This window comes from Pleurodeles waltl, chromosome 1_1 (genome assembly GCF_031143425.1).
Source record: "Pleurodeles waltl isolate 20211129_DDA chromosome 1_1, aPleWal1.hap1.20221129, whole genome shotgun sequence".
NCBI lineage: Eukaryota > Metazoa > Chordata > Amphibia > Caudata > Salamandridae > Pleurodeles > Pleurodeles waltl.
Genome location: NC_090436.1, coordinates 593,096,099 through 593,116,046, shown reverse-complemented (window position 1 = coordinate 593,116,046; position 19,948 = coordinate 593,096,099).

Here is a 19,948-nt window from a genome sequence, read left to right as displayed (position 1 = left end):
CCCTGTGTCCTCTCCCACTGTGTCTGTCCCCCTCCTAAAGTACACAAATGCAAACACTCAGACACCCAACAGCCATTCACCCTTCAACAGCATACAACCCATGCACCTGCACCCAAAAGCAGCAGACACCTTCAACAACCACTCCCTCATCCTCCACTCCCACTCTTTCTCTCTCTTCCCACCCAATGTCCCTAAAAAACTGTTCCTATCCACCATTGACCTTTTTCCCTACCCCTACCCCTGTCCTGCATGCATGGGCAGGGGAGGAAGAACCCAGGATAGCACCTCAGCCACACAGTCCACAGTTACAGTCATCGCCACACCCATTTGTTGTGGAAAGGGATCCAGGCCACCTGTTCTGAATGGGAAGGAGCCTGCACCAGGCAGCCTAAAGGGAAAGGAGCCTGCATCAACAGGCAGGAAGACCAAGGAGCCTGCCCCAGTAGGTTGAAAGGGAAAGGAGCCTGCCCCAGCAGGCAGAAAGACCAAACAGCCTGCCCCAGCAGGCAAGAAGGAAAATGAGCCTGCCCCAGCAGCCAGGATGACCAAGTAGCCTGCACCAGCAGGCAGGAAGATCAAGGAGCCTGGCCCAGGAACTGCGATGGAGCACTCACCACCAACCATGGTTGTGCAGCCGTCCGAGGTTACAGGGGAGGGGCAGGATCCTCCCCCCACCAGCAGCATCACCACTGTGCAGCCGCCGAGGTTGCAGGGGATGGGAAGGAGCCTCCCACCACCAACAGCACCACCACTGTGCAGCCGTCACCACCGGCGGACGGTATGTAACCCTCCATGGGCTGCTGTGCGGCCTGTGTTAAGTCATGGATTTCACACGGTGAGACTCGTATTACATGAACAAACGTAGCTTTATTGTGAACGACCCTGGCCTGCTGTCTCCTACGGCTGTCTTCTCTCAAACTGCCTTCCTTCCAAACCCCACATTCCAGAATCCCCACTGTTGCCGGGAGACAGCCACATTACCTAATCATGTCAAATGCCTCCTGACACTCCTTGGACCATACAAAGTGGCATCGCTTCTTCATCAAGTTCCTTAATGCATGTACTTTTTCTGCAAAATGTTCTACAAACTTCGTGTAATACTCAGCTAATCCCAAAAATGATCTCAACTGCTCTTTGTTTTGTGGTGCAGGAGCTTTTGCTATAGCATCTATTAACTTTCGCTTTGGTTTTACGCCTTGATAATTCAACGTATGTCCGAGATATTCCACTTCTTTCACGCCGAACCTGCACTTATTTTTGCTAATAGTAAGTCCGGCTTCCTGTAAATTCTTTACTACCTCTGCTAGTATTTCATCATGTGCTTGCTCACTCTCTCCCCACTTTATTTAGTATTCCTTGCATGACCCTTTGGAATACTGCCGAGGCAGATGCCAAGCCGAAAGGCATCCTCATAAATTGAAATGCTCCCTCCGTTGTGATGAAATACGTCAAATGCCGTGATTCTTCCATCAGACACACCTGGTGATACGCACTCGATAAATCCAGCGTCGTAAAATACTTCCCTCCTCTCACACTGGCTAACATCTCATGTATTCTTGGCAATGGAAAACGATCAATCAGAATATTGACATTCAGATCCCTCAAGTCCACACACATACGGATCCTACCATCTGGTTTCCTTGCTATTACTATTGGACTCAGCCATTCTGACACTTCTATAGGTTCGATTATACTTTCATCACACAATCTCTGAAGTTCTTCCTTTACTTTTCCCCTTAATGATATTGGTACCACTCGTGCCTTATGTACCTTTGGTATCGCATCCTTTTTTTAAATGATCTGGTGTTCAAAACCTTTGAGACAACCCAGCTTGTCCTTAAACACCTCAGGAAACTTCATCACCCATTTTCTCTCTACATTTTGTCTTGTTAACAATACTTGCTCAGGATGATTTGGATCCAGCACCATATTCAATGCACGTTGCTCCCTCCATCCTAGTAATGATCGTCCATGAGTTACTACATATACCTTCGCTCGCGTTTTCCGATCCTTAAATCCTAGATCTGCATCAAAATAGCCTAAAATAGGTAACTTACCTCCACCATACCCTTCTGGTGACACGTCAGTGGGTTTAAGTTTGTTGTTCCTCAAATTTCCCCATACTTGTTCATCAATTAGAGTAAATGGTGAACATGAGTCTGCCCACATGTGTGTATGTTTTCCGTTCACTTCAATAATACACTCCGGTGGCTTATATTCCTTGGCCCTGTGTCCAAGCTGAGTGCATACTATTGTGGCTTCCCCTTCCACAGCCAAAACTTCCAATTCTTCCTCACTAGTACTACTATCCGTCGGCCCATTTCTTTTTACTGTGTTCACCAACTTTTTGAATTTGTGTTCACCAACCATCCTGCACACTCTTGCAAAATGCCCAATTTTCCTGCACTTAAAACATTTTGTGTTTATAGCTGGGCAATTTTTTGCTTCCGCTAAATGTTTATTACTTCCACATCTGAAGCATTCCTTTCTTTTCGCATGACTTTCATCACTTTTGTTTGTACTCTTTTTCTTAGGGTATCCCACCTCCCCCACAATATTCTGTTCTTTATTGTCGCTTTGCGTATTGAGTTCTTTGACATATTGAGTTGTGCTTTCCATATGTCTTGCGATTTCTACTGTTCTATCCAAGGTGGGATTTTTAAAATTTAACAACTTCTCCTGTATTTTAGTGTCTCTCAGTCTATTTATGAACTGGTCCCGGATGATGTCATCATTTAAATCCCTAAATTTGCAAGAAATGGCCAACCTTCGTAGACTATTCACATACTGGTCTATTGTCTCATTTGATTTCTGGGTGCATGAAAAAAACTTGTGTCGCTCCACTACTATGTTTACTTTTTTACCATAATTATCTTCCAATGCCGTCATAGGATAAACATCCTCCTCCTGATCCGAATCTCCTCCATGTGTACTTTGCAGTGGTAAAGTTTTTAATACTTTCCTTCCTTGAACCCCTAGACAATGTTTTAAAATTGCCAGTTTCCTTTTTTCTACGTACATCTCCCCTCCAATAGCCTCCAAATACGTGACAAAAGCATCCTTCCAATCTTCCCATGTCATGCAGGGTTCACCCGGAAGTTCTAAAAATGCTGGTGGTGGGAATATAGATTGTACTGCCATTGTCCTCTTTTTTATTTTTTATTTACATGTATATGTACTTGTTCTGTTCACTTTTACTTCCAATGTTGGTAAACTTATAGATTATTACTCCTGTGTGTTATCACTAAAGTTCACTTACATTCCAAATTGGGGAAAAAAATTGTCAAATGAGCTGCAAGTTCCTTCTTTGCAACGCTTCTCGTTGCGTTTGAATACTCGGCTGATTTATGTCTCGTTGCCACACACGTGTTGCTAAGTAAACGCGTGCATCGGCTGACTCTTCTTGTTGTATGTGCGTTGCTAGGCAACCACACGCGTCAACCTCTTCCTCGTATGCCGATCTCGCGCGTGCGTCGGCTGACTCTTCTTGTTGTACGTGCGTTGCTAGGCAACCGCACGTGTCAGCCTCTTCCTCATGTGCCGATCTCGCGCACAGGCGTTTTCAACGGAAATGAGGAAAAGAAAAAAAACTAAAAATATAACTTTTTCTTTCCTTAAAATGTTCCTCTCATCGCGCTTCAGGTTCCTCCGTCTCCGTGTCCCGCTTACCGCGCTCCCAGCTTTCTTCCTCCGTTGAATGAATCACCACCACCGCTACTGCTTTCACCGCTCCAGGGTCGCAAAATCACTGGCACCACGGTAGGTCGAACTCATCCTCGTCGCCACTGTTAAGTCATGGATTTCACATGGTGAGACTCGTATTACATGAACAAATGTAGCTTTATTGTGAACGACCCTGGCCGGCTGTCTCCTACGGCTGTCTTCTCTCAAACTGCCTTCCTTCCAAACCCCACATTCCGGAATCCCCACTGTTGCCGGGAGACAGCCACATTACCTTCATAATACAACAGCCTGCCCCCTCCAAAGCCAGTGGGTATTACACCCAGCTGAGAGACTGTGGCCCATCACTCCCCAGGATCAAGCACAGGGCAATTTGCCCCCTCCTGAACCAGTGGGTATGACACCCAGCTGAGAGACTGTGGCCCATCACTCCCCAGGATCAAGCACAGGGCATGTTGCTGCCTCCAGATCCAGTGGGTATGACACCCACCTGAGAGACTGTGGCCTATCACTCCCAAGGATCAAGCGCAGGGCATGTTGCCTCCTCCAGAAACAGTGGGTATCACACCTAGCTGAGAGACTGTGGCCCATCACTCACCAGGATCAAGCATCGGGCATGTTGCCCCCTCCAGATCCACTGGGTATAACACCCACTTGACAGACTGTGGCCCATCAATCCCCAGGATCAAGCACAGGGGAGGTTGCCCCCCTCCAGAACCAGTGGTCTTGTTTCATCTCCTGGCTGAGGTGTCTACCTATTTACCAACTGATGCCTCTGCAGTGTTCTCTCCATGTTGGAGCAGGTGACATGTTTGGCCTTGGACTTTGGCCTGTGGCCATGTGGTCTACGCAAATTGTGGACTGGGCTTTGTTCCTTTTTCTGTACATATGTATATATCTATTTTCTTGCCTAACTTATCTTTCATACTGTGTTGATCCCATTTCATTCACTTTTGCAAAATCGTTTTGTCCTTGCATTATTCAGCGGATTGACGGGGTAAAATTATTTTTATAATGCATCTTGTTGTGTGTATGGTGAGTATGTATGGGGTGTGTGTGTCACTCTCTTTTTCCTCCCCCCTTCCCTTGTGTGCTGGGTGGCTGTACTCACCATCATCATCTTTGCCGGCGTTGGTGTTCGTGGTGGAGCAGAACAGAGAAGATCATCTGGAAGACATGCAGTTCTGGTTCCATGGCAGCGTGGTTCTTCCCTGTGTCTCCAATGATGAGTCCTTTCCCTTCTGAGCTCAGTTTCTGCCAGGCTTTTGATGTAGTTGGTATCACCCTGGAAAAGGTGGCAGTTTCCTGTGTCTTAATATGGTGGGTGGAATATTGACTTCCGCCTGGCTGTAGGTGGCTACCACTTTGGTGGCTGTTGTTTCTGTGCTGGCGGTCGGTGTGGCACATTGGCTGTCTATCGGAGATCTTTCCGTCATGGTCATAACTTGGCGGTAGTTACCGCCATCCTGTTGGCGGTATAACTGCTACTTTATCACCGACCGCCAGGTTCGTAATGAGGGCCAAAGTCTGTTTTTTAGAGCTCAGAATCCTACAGCAGGGCAAGGCTGGGTTCTCTATCCGAAGAGGGCTCCAGGAGGCTGTATACCTTTTCAGTCTAGTTGAAACAGATTTGCTGCTACAGAGAAGCTCTGAGCAGGTCAAACCTCTTTCTTCAGCCCAGTGGCAGTGTGCCTTGGTAAAATTAGCTTGGAGGGTGTGTTCTGGTCCTCTGCAGGTCTTCAAGTCCATAACATTTTTAATGCTCCCACTTTTGGGGATGTTAGAAGAAGTCCAGCTAGACATGTCCCTGGGTACAAGCACCTCAGGAATAGCACTTTCGGGTCAAGACTCACTCCAGCAGAGGCCACCCACATGGTCAAAGACAGGTCCTGTTGGAACTGGGCAGCTAGATTCTTCAGGGAAAGGGCCTCTTGCAGCTTGTTTTGGCCTTGTAGCTTACCCACAAAATCAGACAACTGACCTTGGAATCTACTTCTTTGTTCTAATTAGAAATGGAAGCAGGTCCAGCCTTTCAGGTCTCCTCACAGTTCTCGAACAGCAGTTGCAGTCCTTCTTCTGTTTTTCCACATGTCAAGTAGTGTTCTGAAGAAGGTGACTTTGGATGCCACATTTTTGTTTGGCAGTAGCCTTTGGGTAGGGTGACTCATAGCCAATTCCTAAGTAATAGAGTAAAAGTTCCCACTTTGCAGCAGTTCTGTAAAGTCCTATTGCACACCCACCCACAGTGCTAAATTCACGATGGAGAAACCCTTCTCCTCTTGCCTTGTGTAGAGCCTATGTGCCCATCTCTGTGGTCATTCTAAATCAGTTCTAGTGGCACCTTTCCCCCAACAGGGCTTGTGCCTGCCTTCCTGGGTGGACATAGAAAGGAGCTTCTGACATCTGCTTGTGACAGGGGAGTCCCGTTTGAAGTGAATTAATTTAAGTTCTTGGGCACTGCTCAAGTGGTCTTCCTGCCAGAGGAACAACACACCTCCCCAAACCCAGGCCATTATCTCTGCTCTGGAAGCAAGTTTGGTTCACAGGGTAACAGTTGAAGTGTAGGGCAAATTACCCTCCATTAGTTTCAGGCAAAGTAAATGTAGCTTTCTAAAATTCAATGTTCCTTGATATTTATTAAAAATGTGAATTCACCTTGAGATAGGTGCTTAATAAATATTTAAAGCAGTTCTTGATATTTTTTCTTTGCTGGTCCATAGCCTGAGCTAGCTGAATAAATATTTAATACTGCTTCTCAGTGTTTCTCCATGGGCCAGGCAACCTTCTTACAGAGAATATAACTTTTAGGTGACAGTCACTATTTGGACATGTTAACTTTAAATTTCTACATGCCCTATTTTTAAATGCCATGCACCCTGACTTGTAGACTACAAGACCTACATAGGAGTGCATTAATAATATTTAAAAGGGAAGATTTCTACTCTTAAAAAGGGTAATTTTGCAATGCAGGGCTGCACTTTTCAAACTACAGCAGATAAGGTACAGTGGTAGGCTTTGAGTTAGGTTTGTCTTGTCACATTAGTAGATGGAACATTAGTGTTGTAGTCCATATGTGACATTTAAATTTCTATGCCATCTGTATATTTTAGAACACTGTATATTATGGCCTTTTAAGAAATATTTATATGCAACTTAGAAGTGAGGCAATGTTGACATGATTTAAGGGTCAGCGCACATGCACATGGGCTTGGTTAGCAGTGTCCCTGTGCTCTGAGTCAAAAACAACTTAATGAATCTGGAAGAAACTTAGGGTGACCTTGAAAAAAGAGACACATTCTCATAATATATTGGAAGCACATGCCCCAGCTACAGTATCAGTTGTAACACATTTTGAGTCAATTAATGATGCTTTAAATAAAATTCAAGACAAAAATGAAAATGGCGATGCCATGAGGTCAATTATAATCATTCATATTACAAGAGACAAATTTGAAGACATATTTATGCTTGCACTGTGGGACTCTATGTCAGATCAGATTATTACAACAAGCAACATTTTAAAAGATTTTCAAAGGTCATTAGATAAGTTTGCAAAAACATACACATCATTAAACCATTTCCTAAGAAAAAACTGAAATAATTTTATTAAAAAAGTAAAAAAGGCCAAATCAGTTTTGAAAATTTGGACTATAGGTTTATAAATAAAAGATAAAGTATTAAACCATAATGACAGAAATGCATCTGACATCCTTGTTAAAATATCCTGCAGTAATAAATTTACATTAAAATCCTTCATTCTTCTCATGGATTCCTTTAGGAACTAATGCATAAAAAAGAGCAGAGCATTTTGTGCATCAAATTTGACAAGGTTTGACGTTTATTGTTTGAAGATAGAATTCTGAATTTTGCAATGATAATGGGCCAGATGTATCAAACATTTTTGAGATCGCAAAAATGCATTTTGGTATGTATCAAGTCTAATTTGCGATTCTGTGACTTGTTACCGAATCGCAAAGTGGATTTGCTACTACATACCAATTCGGTATTAGGAAGGGGCATGTCAAGGGCGTCCCCCACTAATACCGAATCGCAGTGATATGTCTGATTGTTTTGTGACCATGAGTGCAGTTGCAAACCAATCACAGTTACCACGAATTTCAAATTGGTGGTAAACCATTGATAAAAAAATGCTGTATAAAATTATTCAATACAGTATATAACTGTGAATGAATGTGAAAACATTTTTGAAGAGCTTACAGTGGTCACACAGACCACTGCCTACTCTTAAAACATGAAAAGAAAACTTTTGATTTTTCTTTTTTAAACGCATCCCATTTTCGTTTAAGGAAAACGGGCTGCATTTAAAAAAAAAAAGATTGCTTTATTTAAAAGCAATCAGAGACATGGTGGTTTGCTGAGACCAGCAGGCCACCAATACTGTGATTGTACCCATTCCCAATGGCTCGTAAATTGCGATCTACCTCATGAATATTAATGAGATAGGTCCATTTGCGAGCCCTTGCGAATTCCTATATGAAACTCCTAGGCCCCTATTTATACTTTTTGACGCACAACTGAGGAAACGCAGTTGTGCGTCAAAAACTTTACCGCCGGCTAACGCCATTCCAATGCGCCATGCGGGCGCCTTATTTATGGAATGATGTTAGCCGGCGTCGCGGACTGGTGTGCGTCAAAAAAAATTACACACCAGGCAGCGCCGGCGTATGGGAAAATGGGGGTTGTGCATCACAAAATGGGGCAAGTCAGGTCTGAGGCAAAATTCAGGCCTCAAACCGGATTTGCGCCATTTGTTTTTACGCCCAACCTCCATTGACATGACTCCTGTCTTAGCAAAGACAGGAGTCATGCCCCCTTGCCCAATGGCCATGCCCAGGGGACTTTTGTCCCCTGGGCATGGCCATTGGGCATAGTGGCATGTAGGGGGGCCCAAATCAGGCCCCTCTATGCCACAAAAAAAATCTGAAAAAAATACTTACCCGAACTTACCTTTACTTCCCTGGGATGGGTCCCTCCATCCTTGGGTGTCCTCCTGGGGTGGGCAAGGGTGGTAGGGGATGTCCCTGGGGGCAGGGGAGGGCACCTCTGGGCTCCTTCCGAGCTCACAGTTCCCTTAATGCCTGCCCTGCCCCAGGTGTTACAAAACGGCGCCCATCAGGCTGTGCGTCGTTTTTTAAGGCCCACCCCCTCCTGTGCGGTAAAATGACGTCAGAGTATAAATATGGGGCACAGGCCTTAAAGTCATTTTTTGGAAGGGAACGCCTACCTTGCATATAATTAACGCAAGGCTGGTTCCCCCTTCCAAAAAATGACTCACATGGTGGAATTTTGACGCCCGCGGGTCGGACATCAAAGTATAAATATGGGGCAGGGTTTGCGACGATTGTGCGTCAAAAAATTTTACGCACATCCGGCGCAAACAGAGTATAAATATGCCCCCTAGAGTTTAATACATTCCAATAGCAATTACTTAATTGTGGTTCACAAAAAAATCACAATTTGCTAATCACTATTGGAATTAATCATACATCTGGCCCTATGTTTCTTAAACAAATAGAGTGAGTGTATTCCTTTGACTGCATGGTTCATTAGTAATTTTGTTTTATATCATTTTTATTTTTTTATTTTTATTTCTACAAAAACCAAAGAATATGGGCAAAAAATAATTAGTTTGATATTCAATTTGGGTCATTTATCTAATTTCGCCATAGAATGTGACCCTTTCTGAAGTTTGTTTTCATTACAGATTAGTGTGCCCTGTGATATGGTTTGTGTTCGTCATTCAAATGTGTCTCATGTTTGGTTTTCAGTGTTTGACTAAATGAGCTGGGGTGTTAATATTTAGGGGCATATATACAAGCCCCTTGTGCTGCTAGTGAATCCATTTTTTCGACAGTCCGGAGGGTCATAGTGCCCGGCCTTCCATGATCTTGTAGGTACGGTGCAAGGCAACGCAGTGTGTTGCTGCATTGCCTTACACTGCGTCAGGGGGTGTTCCATGGGTATTAGAATGGGTTTTCCCACGCAAAACTCATGGATTTGATGCATCTCCAGATTTACAAGGATCTGTAAACCTGAGAATGTGTCAAAATCTTAATGCTACGTCTCCCAAGGGCAGGAGCCGCAAGGGGAAATATCTTTATTTCTCCTTGTTTTTTCCTCTTCCTATGTGTGCTGCATTGTGCAGCACACATAGAAAGAGGAAAATGCCTCCATGGATTGTTTTTTTTTGCAGGATGGCGCCACTTTCTGCACAAAAAAATCCTGTATGCAACGCAGGCGCCCTTGCAGCGTGGTGCAAGGGTGCCTGCTTTGGTACTAGGCCGCAAATTGGGTGCCAGTTCAGGGGGAAAGGACAGAAATACACTGTATCTTGTAAATACAGTGTATTTCTGTCCTTTCACATTGGAGTAGGGCAGCCAGCAAAAATACTTGTCGTGCTGCCCTAGGCCAATTTGTTGTAAATTTGCCCCCTAGTGTCTTATGGTGTGGCACAAAGGCATAATCATTGACTGGAGTATTTTTGGTTTGTAAAATGCCTTTCGCCTATCATTTGTTATGAGCTGTGTCCTGTTTTTGCTGCTGTACCATTAGTCTTCTTGCGGCACTGAGTGTATGTATGCAAGGTATCTTGTGTAATGTGTTTTGCTCGATGTTTATGTGTGTTGTGTTTTGAGGGCAAGTGCTGTTGGGAGACAAGCATAGAGGTGTTTTGTGTTACATACTATATTGGATAATTGGATATAGCATTTTTTAGGCAAGTGCTGTTTGGTTCTTTGTGATGGATAAGCTAAGGCATTTTGGTGCTCTCTTGGTTGAACAAAGGATGTTCAGTTAATGTGTACTGCTGGATGTTTGCATGGCAGTTCTTGGAGATGCTTGCACTAGGGAACAACTTTACAGCTGTCTATAAGGCATATATGTGTTAAATTGGATGTAAAGTGTTTTATTGGATGTAGCACTATGAATGAGTTCTAATGCAAAAGATTAAAAAAAGCTTTACATATAAATGCATTTATCATATTGTTTAGTTTACTCATCTGGGAGGATAACATTTATATGGTGGTGGGAAGTAGAGAAAGTTACCAGATTGCAAAGCCGAATAGGCCCTGTGTCTCTAACACTAACCATAAAACCAGTGTTTACTTGCCCAAATCCATCTATTTGTGAACTCTCAATTGAGGTTTGCTCGCCTGGGAGGATAGCATTAATCAAGAGTCTGTAGTATGAAGAGCGACATGACTTTAACTCCCAGGAGGCACTGTTTCAGTAACTCCAAACACCAGACCAGTGGTCACTTTTCCAAATACCCTTTCTTGTTAACTTTCAATTGAAGTTTACACACCTGGGAGTGACCGAGATACAGATCATGATCAACTCTGAGATATGTCTGACTACCTAGCTCCATCTTGACCTGCTAACCCAAGATGAAACTTTTGAGGACAGGAGGGGCAGCTTACCCGGTGTGCAAAACAATGATCCAAAAGGCCTCAAGATGCTTTTCCAGAATTGTATTGGCAGCAGACACATTCACAATGCACTGACCACATGATGACTCCACTCACATATACAACAAACGCCTGGGTCTGCCGGCATCATAATTAACTAGGTCTCAGAATGGTCAGAGCCATATCTTGGCTGTTTTGCCTGCACTGGTAGTAAGATGGCATTCTCAGGCCTTCCTCCCAACAGCTAATGATTTGCACAATTCAGCAGCTGCTTGACTTAAATGAAATTGTCATGCTTCACAAATGTCAGGTGACTACAACCAATACCATAGGTACTTGCCACAATAGGATTAACTACAAATACATTTTGTATAAGGTCTGTGCTTTAACATAACAATAAATTGTTGGAGGTATATGTCACAATACAACAGTAACATTGTATGCTTTACATCAAAAGGTCGAGCTATCACTGGGCACACAGAAGAGACTGCCGCTACCCCCTTGGATGAAGCCCTCATTGGAGAGGACAATCCTGCCGTCTGGATGTTGAGGAGAGTTCTGGTCCATCTGAGTGACGTGGCCAGACATCAACAGTGAGTCTCACTGTGGCCACATCAACACCTCCCAGCCCAGTTGCTTCAACATCACAGGCAACCATTTGTCCCCCAACCTGTGTACTGAGCACAGTGTCTACCATCGTATGCCCCCCTGTCCTGGATCCTGAGTTGCAGCACAACACTTTGGACAATGAGGATCCAGGAACCAGTGGGAGAGGGTATTGTTTGGCAAGGGCACAAGGCCGTGGGGGTAGGGTGCATGGGAGGGATGCTGTGGGCCAGCTGGGTGAGGCCACTGGGGCTGTTCCTGGCCAGGACACATCCACCATATCTTGGGGGTTTATCAGGAGTCCCAAGGCATGATGGGCCAGGTCTTGAACAAACTCCGGGAAAATCAAGCAGCTACCGAGGGACATGCATAGGGACATGCAAGAACAGATGTAGGCCCACAATATCAACATGGTCTCCCTCACAGGGGTGATGAGGGACATTCACACAGTCCTGGACAGTGCTTATCAAAACCAATCTTCCCCTTCCTCTGGCTTATCAACACCAGGCACATTTACATCAATGCCAGCCACTGGAAGAGAGGCTCTGCCAATTGAAGAATCTGTCCCAGACACCCCTGCCTCTGTAACAGAAGATCCCCCACCTCCACACAAGCGGGGATGTCCAACGAAGAATCCAGGAGGCACAAATGGCAAGACACCCACCACTTAAAGGTAGTGACCTATTCCTAAAGATCTCCTTTGTATGCCACACATTCACTCTGTTGATTGACCCTCAACTACTTATCAGTTCCAATGGGAGGAGTACTCTGGACTTTGGAATCCCAATTTTGTGGCATCTATTCCAAAGATTTCATTCACCATGACTGACACCTTCACTTAATGTTTTTCTTCTTCTCTGTCCAAATTGAATTTTCTGCACCTGCATGGTAATAAATTCACCCATCACAAACCCATTGTCTGCTTTCTTAATTTCAACATTTTGCTATGTAGTGATATAAGACCATGTGAACCATAGGATAAAGACAAAACTTACTTGTGCAAGGAGGCATATGTTACAGGTGCACAGTGTGCTGCTCAAGTTACAACCATTACACACAAACACATAAGTACAAGTGACTGATAACACCAAATATTTTATTCCAGTGACTAGCTCATAGGCTCTCTATATGCCTGGACCTTTTTGAAACAATAATTGTGACTCATACTGAGCCAAAGTACATATTCCAATGTACAACCCCCACACCACAGAAGGAGGCATATGTTACAGGTACACAGTGTCCTGCTCAGGATTACAACCATTACACACAAACACATAAGTACAAGTGTCTGATCACACCAAATATTTTATTCCAGTGAATAGCCCATAGGCTCTCTATATGCCTGAACCTTTTTGAAACAATAATTGTTACTCTTACTGAGCCAAAGTACATCTTCCAATGTACATCCCCCACCCACAGAAGGAAGGGATTTGTCAGACATTGTCCTGTAGAACAGGCAAACATTAAAGTGGATGATGTCAGTAGCTTGAGCCTTATCACATACCACACCAAAGTAATCCAACATCACATAATCCACAATGCAGAAAGATGGCAGTATAACAGTCCCTGATCACGGGCCTAACATAATCCAATGACTCTGTATCTGGTGGTATGATGTAAACATATGTCAGTGTTGTGGCAAAGGCACTGTGGCCTGCAATGATGAAGCACATCTACATTTACCTATCTGTCATACAGGAATAGTGTTTAGCCAATGTGAACGGTGAAGACTTGGTCGTAATCTGTGACTACATATTTCATGCTCACATGATGACACACATGATGCAATCGGTCCTACACAGCACACAAAACAGTCCAATGTGCACTTCTGACCTTCCACCCAAACAGCGTGCAAGCTGCTCTGGCACAGGTCTCATACATCCCCGAAAATTGTGACCTACATTACTTGGAACAATCCATTTCCACTTCATATGTCAGACCAGCATCAGATACTTGCCAATGTCACAAGTCAGGAATGCCCACATGAGGATGTCATGGTGAAGCTACCTGTACAAAGACAAAACAAGGAGTATAGGTCTGAAAACATACCTGTCACACAAATCACATAAGAAGCAACTGAAGATGTAATTACATTGTAAGAAAAGCAACACAAACAAAGTAACATCATCAAGGCAGAGTTATGTCAAAGGGTAACTCTTCAAGCAGCCTTTGGCTGAACATTGCAGAGTATCAGCTCCCAGTTGCTAAAACACTCAACTCCACACATTCATACAACTACAGTTCATTGTACAGTCACAGTCATTACATCACATGACATACTTACACTCATGAAAAGTAGCTAATGATGAGAAAGTCTCCCAAGTCTGCTCCTTCCTCTTAACCACTGTCATCCTCAATTGGTATTTCAGGAGTTTCACCCAGTGGCACTGCAGGCTCCCCCTACCCTGGGATGTATGGGATCTTCCCCTACAGAGCAATGTTGAGAAGCATGCCGGGTGAGTAGAGGAGAGCTCCACCAGGGCTATCCAGTCCCTAAATCGGGCCTTCAGAAGCCCAAAAGTCTTCTCCACTACCCACTGTGTTGTTCCATGGGCCTCATTGAAGCTGACTTCCCCAGGTGCAGTTGGATTCCTTGGTGGCGTCAACAACCAAGGACAGTTTGGATATGCAGAGTCTTCTGTAAAGGCATGGGACATATGTGCAACAATGAGTCACTCACTCACTGATTGTAGCACCTGACATTGCACTCACTCAATCAGGACAGATGTGACTTACCAACCAGCCAAGCCTACTCTGGGTACAGTTGTGACATCATTTGGGGTATTGTGCTGTTCTGCATTATGAATGACTCATGGGCTGAACCCAGATAATGGGCACACATGTGAAATGTAGAGATCCATCAAACAGACAACTTTCACATTGAAGGAATGGAATTTTCCCTACGGTGGGGCCAAGTAAGCATGTGTGGCATCAATGGGCCCCACCACATGTGGAATGGGTACCAAACCATAATGGTCAGCCCTCACAAGGGATAAATCCTCACATTGGGGAAACCAAGTGTAGCTGGAAAGGTGCTTCAACATTGCTGAGAGAACATACTTCAACACCAGACTGTACATAGGTTGGAACATACCAGCAGGTAGGGCCACTGTATGTTGGAAGGACCCTGTGGCTAGGAAGTGCTAAACTGGCATGACTTGTACAGTGGGTGGTATGCTGGTTGGATAACTAATATCTGGCATCAGATCTGGCTCCAACTGATGACATACATCCACTATTGTTTGTCTATCCAGGCAGTAATACATTAATATATGCCTTTGCTCTGTGTTCTGAAGGTCTGGCAGTGGACAGTAGACAGGAGATTGTTGCATCCTCCCTCTCCCTCGGTACCTATGTATGAAAAAACATTAATCAGCGTGTCAACAGCAGCGTACATGATGGATGTCAATGATCTCATGTGACAAAGTATTTCTGACTGGATAGACATGGCACCCAGTATACATCACAGCTGCAAATGGCACAGGGGTCACATGTGCCCCCCATTGTTTTCAACACGTGTCCACAACATGGATATAGGCCAAACTTAAAGATGTGCAACATAGTTGTCCCTCGTAATGTGACAGTATATCTCGAAAGCCAAAAAGACTATCAGCAGTGGTGGACTGTGTCCCACTGTTAAATGCCATCTGTGCCCTGCAGCATACTACAATTTTGTTTGAGTAGTAGGACCTACATGACAAGGCAGCATAAGGATGTTTGTGAGGTCAAAAACTATTTTTGCAGGTGTGACACAGTTTATAAAGCCCAAAATAGCATTTCAGGCCACCAACATGGTGGCTGCCTGACCTACTCCACTGGACATTAGGGATCGCCCGCGACCGCTGGCAGAAGTTGTCTTAGTGGTAGGCAGTTGGAACTGCAGCGGACACAGCCAATTGCATCTATGCAAGTCTACGCCCATCAAAAAAAAGGACCTATGGAGAGCCATTGCCAAGAAGGTGAGGGCCCTAGGGGTCCACAGCTAGCAGAGCACCCACTGTCAGAAGAAGTGGGAGGACCAGAGACCCTGGACCCATATGATCAGAGAGGTCCAGCTGGGGATGCCCACACAATGTGGGCAGGGTGCCCATCGGACCATTATCCCCCTAATAGCCCATATTCTGGCGATGGCCTACCCAGACTTTGATGTGCTCACCCCCTTGTGGCACAGCAGCCACAAGGGGGTGAGCCCAGGGCATATTCCTGCCTTTCACATTGCCAATTGAATGTTTAAGGTTCTGACAGCTCCACCTGACAATTAGGGATGAGCCATGTGTAACAGTAGAAGAGTGATTGTTTGTGTGATATGTCAACTTGCTCTCTAGGGACAACATATGGCTGTGTACATTGATCAATCAAGTACTCATTGTTGTTGTAGTAGTTGTACATTTTATGAAACAGACCAATACTCCTCAGTGTGACAGGCCAAAAGTGAGGAAGTGATGGATCTCTTTCCTTAGCCATGTATCTGGTTAAATGAGTATTTGGCATCTGCCACCCAAAGGCTAGCTGTCTTCAGCTTATGCCTAACTACTGTCTGTAATATGAAGATGGCCATCATACATGTGACAGAGCATGCATTGTTATTTGGGTGCAGCTACAGATCAATACTTTCCCTTGGTAAGTTGGGAATGTCCATTGAGATGATTTATGTGACATCACCATTGCCAAAATTCCTTGTGCCTAAGTGTCAGCATGCGTCCCTTTCTCTTCAGCAAAATATTTGTAAGCTGCTGTTTCATGCATGGTCTACCTGTGTTGAAGAGATGATGTCCGTATTCCCTCACATAAATGGGCATGGCAACCTGTGTGTGAACTAAGACATTTACAGTGGGGGTACATTTCATGTTGTGCCAAATACAGGAGTGTGTCACCATTGTTTATTGGCTGACACATACCTTCGCTCATCATAGCATGTCAATAGGCATGTACAACTGCAGTACCTATGAGGGACATGCCAGGTATGTATCGTGTTTTTAGCCACAATGTGCATTTCTATGCCATTGATGTAGAATCATGTAGCAAAGTACTTAGCACATGTGAAATGGGGAAGGTATTTAACCTGCTTGTTGGCATGCATGTGAAGTGACTTGCAGTTATGTTGAGATCACATGTGTTTGGGTGCAAGCATTCATCTACAGACATCTGGGTTTGCATGATCATAATGGAGACAATCATGTAGCTTCCAATTGGGCAACATCTTGAGGGTCTTCAACAAGTGCTTGCACATCTCTGGGCCTCTCCAACCTTCAAGGGACTAATGGTGATTACTGATGCACTCCGAGTATGTCATTGTAAGGGTTGCCAGACACTAGTGGTGATTTCCCTGTAGCTTGCTGATTCATTGTGTTGTGGAGTGGAGTTTATAGACATATCTCCCTGACTTTTTGCACATGATAGCTACAGTGTCCATTTCCATGCCAAATGTGTGGCCTATCTAAGCAACATTAGTACTACCTCCATGACTCCGCTAGGGCAAATAGCACTTGGTGAAGGGTGCATTGTAGAACTGCTTCCAGTGTGACATGAATATTTCCATGTCACCTTCTCCCAGCTATTGTACTTTTTTCAGCAATACGGCAGGATTTTGGAGCATTATTTCCTATTGTTGGGTCATTGTATATGTGACAAATAGATGGGTGCATGACCTTCTGTGGGATCTGTAAGAATGCCATTGGCATTGCCCTACTATTGTATGATAACAGGTAGCTGAGTGCAAAGAATTGAGGGTGATGAGGTATCCTACTAGTACAATGGTTATTGTGATTGCACAGCTTTATCCATGCAATTGTAGTTGTCTGAGATCCTGATTTTTCTGTAGGCAACTGTTGATAGTTCAATTAGCATGCATGCACATGGTATGGCACATATTTGGGCCACTTAGGTGGATTATGTTGTTGGAGCCTTCTTGACATCATGATAATGTTTGGTAATCAGGGCTGTTGTTCAAGTGTGATCATGGACATGTGATGACCCTACTTCTTTTTGTATTTGCAGGATCATCCCAGGGAAGCGAAGGAGATGGGGCAGAGCCGAGTGGGGATGCATCTGGTCATGGGACCTCCTTTCAAGACACCACTGACACAAATTGACCCAGTGGCCCATAGGATGCGGGGAGTGCCACAGGGGAGACCGGATCAACATCCTCTTCATCATCAGATTCTTCTTCCGGTGACCACTAGCTAGTGGTGGCAGACCCACTGTGGCATACCCTTGTACCATCTTTGTCTACCATTCCCAGTTCTATTGCCACCCTCCCTGTTGCTCCCAGCCCACTGAAGAGGGTGGGCATCTGCTTTGCCACAGGCACCTCTGCCCCTGTCCCTGTTACCTCTGCTGCCCTCAGTGAGGAGGCTGTTGGCCCACTGAGGAGCATCTCTGTGGGTCAGACAGCATTGTGAATGCCATCAAGGGATTGGCAATCCAACTGCAGCAGACCAATGCTTTCTTAGATGTCATTCATGGTACAATATCTAGCTTACAGAGATCTTATCAGTCTCTCGTCTCCACACTGACAGCAGTCAGTCACCCCCCACCTCCTGCCCCCTTCCACCTCCCTCTTCCCAATCCAAATCCCTCATTTCCCTTACCTACTCTAAGCACACAGACCAATTCGCTAGCACCTACCTCCACATACAAGAGCAGCACACATGGACACAAGCACCACAAAATTCTCAGCCAGGCAAGCAAACAGTAAACACCCACACGTAAAACATTAGTTATCACTTCCCCTGACACCCCCACCGTAACAGACACAAACAATATCAAGCATACCACAGCAGACACACAGGCATCCCCCACACCCACCATACCCGCAAACACCACCCCAACAGATACACAGACATCATCCACATCCAACATACTTGCAAACACCACCCGAACAGTCACACACACACATCCAGCTCTCCCACTTCACCCAGTACCTTCACTTCTCAGCCCTCAAGACATGCATAGGCCCATACGCTATAGATATCACCCAAACACAAGCATACCTCCCACCTACACACACCAATGACATCCACACTAACATAGCAGACAACCACTCCCTCGACCTCCAAAACCCCAGCCCCTTCTGATGTCCCTCACCATGTTCCTAAGGCAGATTTTTTGATTGAGCTTTCCCTTTCCCCTGTTCCCTCCACCTCCATCTCCCATCCCAAACCCAAAAGGCCCAGACCATCTACCAACCCATCCCTTCCACCTCCATGTCCTACCCTGTCACACCTACCCCCAGCAAACACTCATACCCCTCCCCAAAGAAGAAGCCCATCCCTCCTATGAAGCAGCCCACCCCTCCCAAACCCAAACCCATTCATCCCAAATCCGACCCTCCTCTCAAAGATGATCCCTGAGGTGCTTGCTTGCCCACATGTGGAGGTTCAGTGGCAGTTAGGGGTCAAGTGACAGTACAGTGATGTGCCTTTACATTTCGATATGGCCTGGTCAATGGCCTTGGCCTTTTTCAAGTCTGATTATAAATAAACCCAAACACTTGTTTTGTTGAATACACTGCAATTCTTTTTCTACCTTTCTGTTGTTCCTGAGTAACTTGGGTTGTCTGCCTACAGTTGTTGTGTATATTTCAGGCTGCTTGTGGATCCATTTGATCTTGTTTGTAGTACCTGTCTGTTCCCCAAGACAAGGGTATATGTGGACTGTATCGATATGTGGGTGCAAATACAAGGGTGGTGCCATAGCATAGTGTACTCTTTGGTATGGTGAGTATTATATATTTTGCTGTGTAATGTGAGCATAGTGTTAGCCTTGTTCCCACTGATATGGATTATAGATTCATCTAATGTGTGGCAGCTTGAGTTTTGTTTGTGTAGACATGGAGTGTGTTCAATTGTGCTACCTTCCTTAACATTTGACTGTGCTGGGTCCATTTAGCTGTGTGTAACTTGCAGCTACTTCATGTAGATATATGTCCCAGGCAGTTGGAGGTGTATATGTTTTGTTGACTTGCACTTCCACATTGTGAAGATATTCATGTTATTTGACTCTAGTATTGTTTGTCTCTGAAATACATGTAGGAACAGTTCCTGTGCAAATTTTTAAGGGACATATGCTACTTGATATGTGTTAGTGCAGCCTCCTTTCCTGAGTGCTTCTGATTACCCCATCTCTATTGTGCAGGTATTGATGGCATAGTGATCTTTGAATGTTTGTCTCTTTGTCTATTGTGCATCCCACTGTCCTTCCATTGTATTGCAACGTGAGTGATGTGTAGGTCC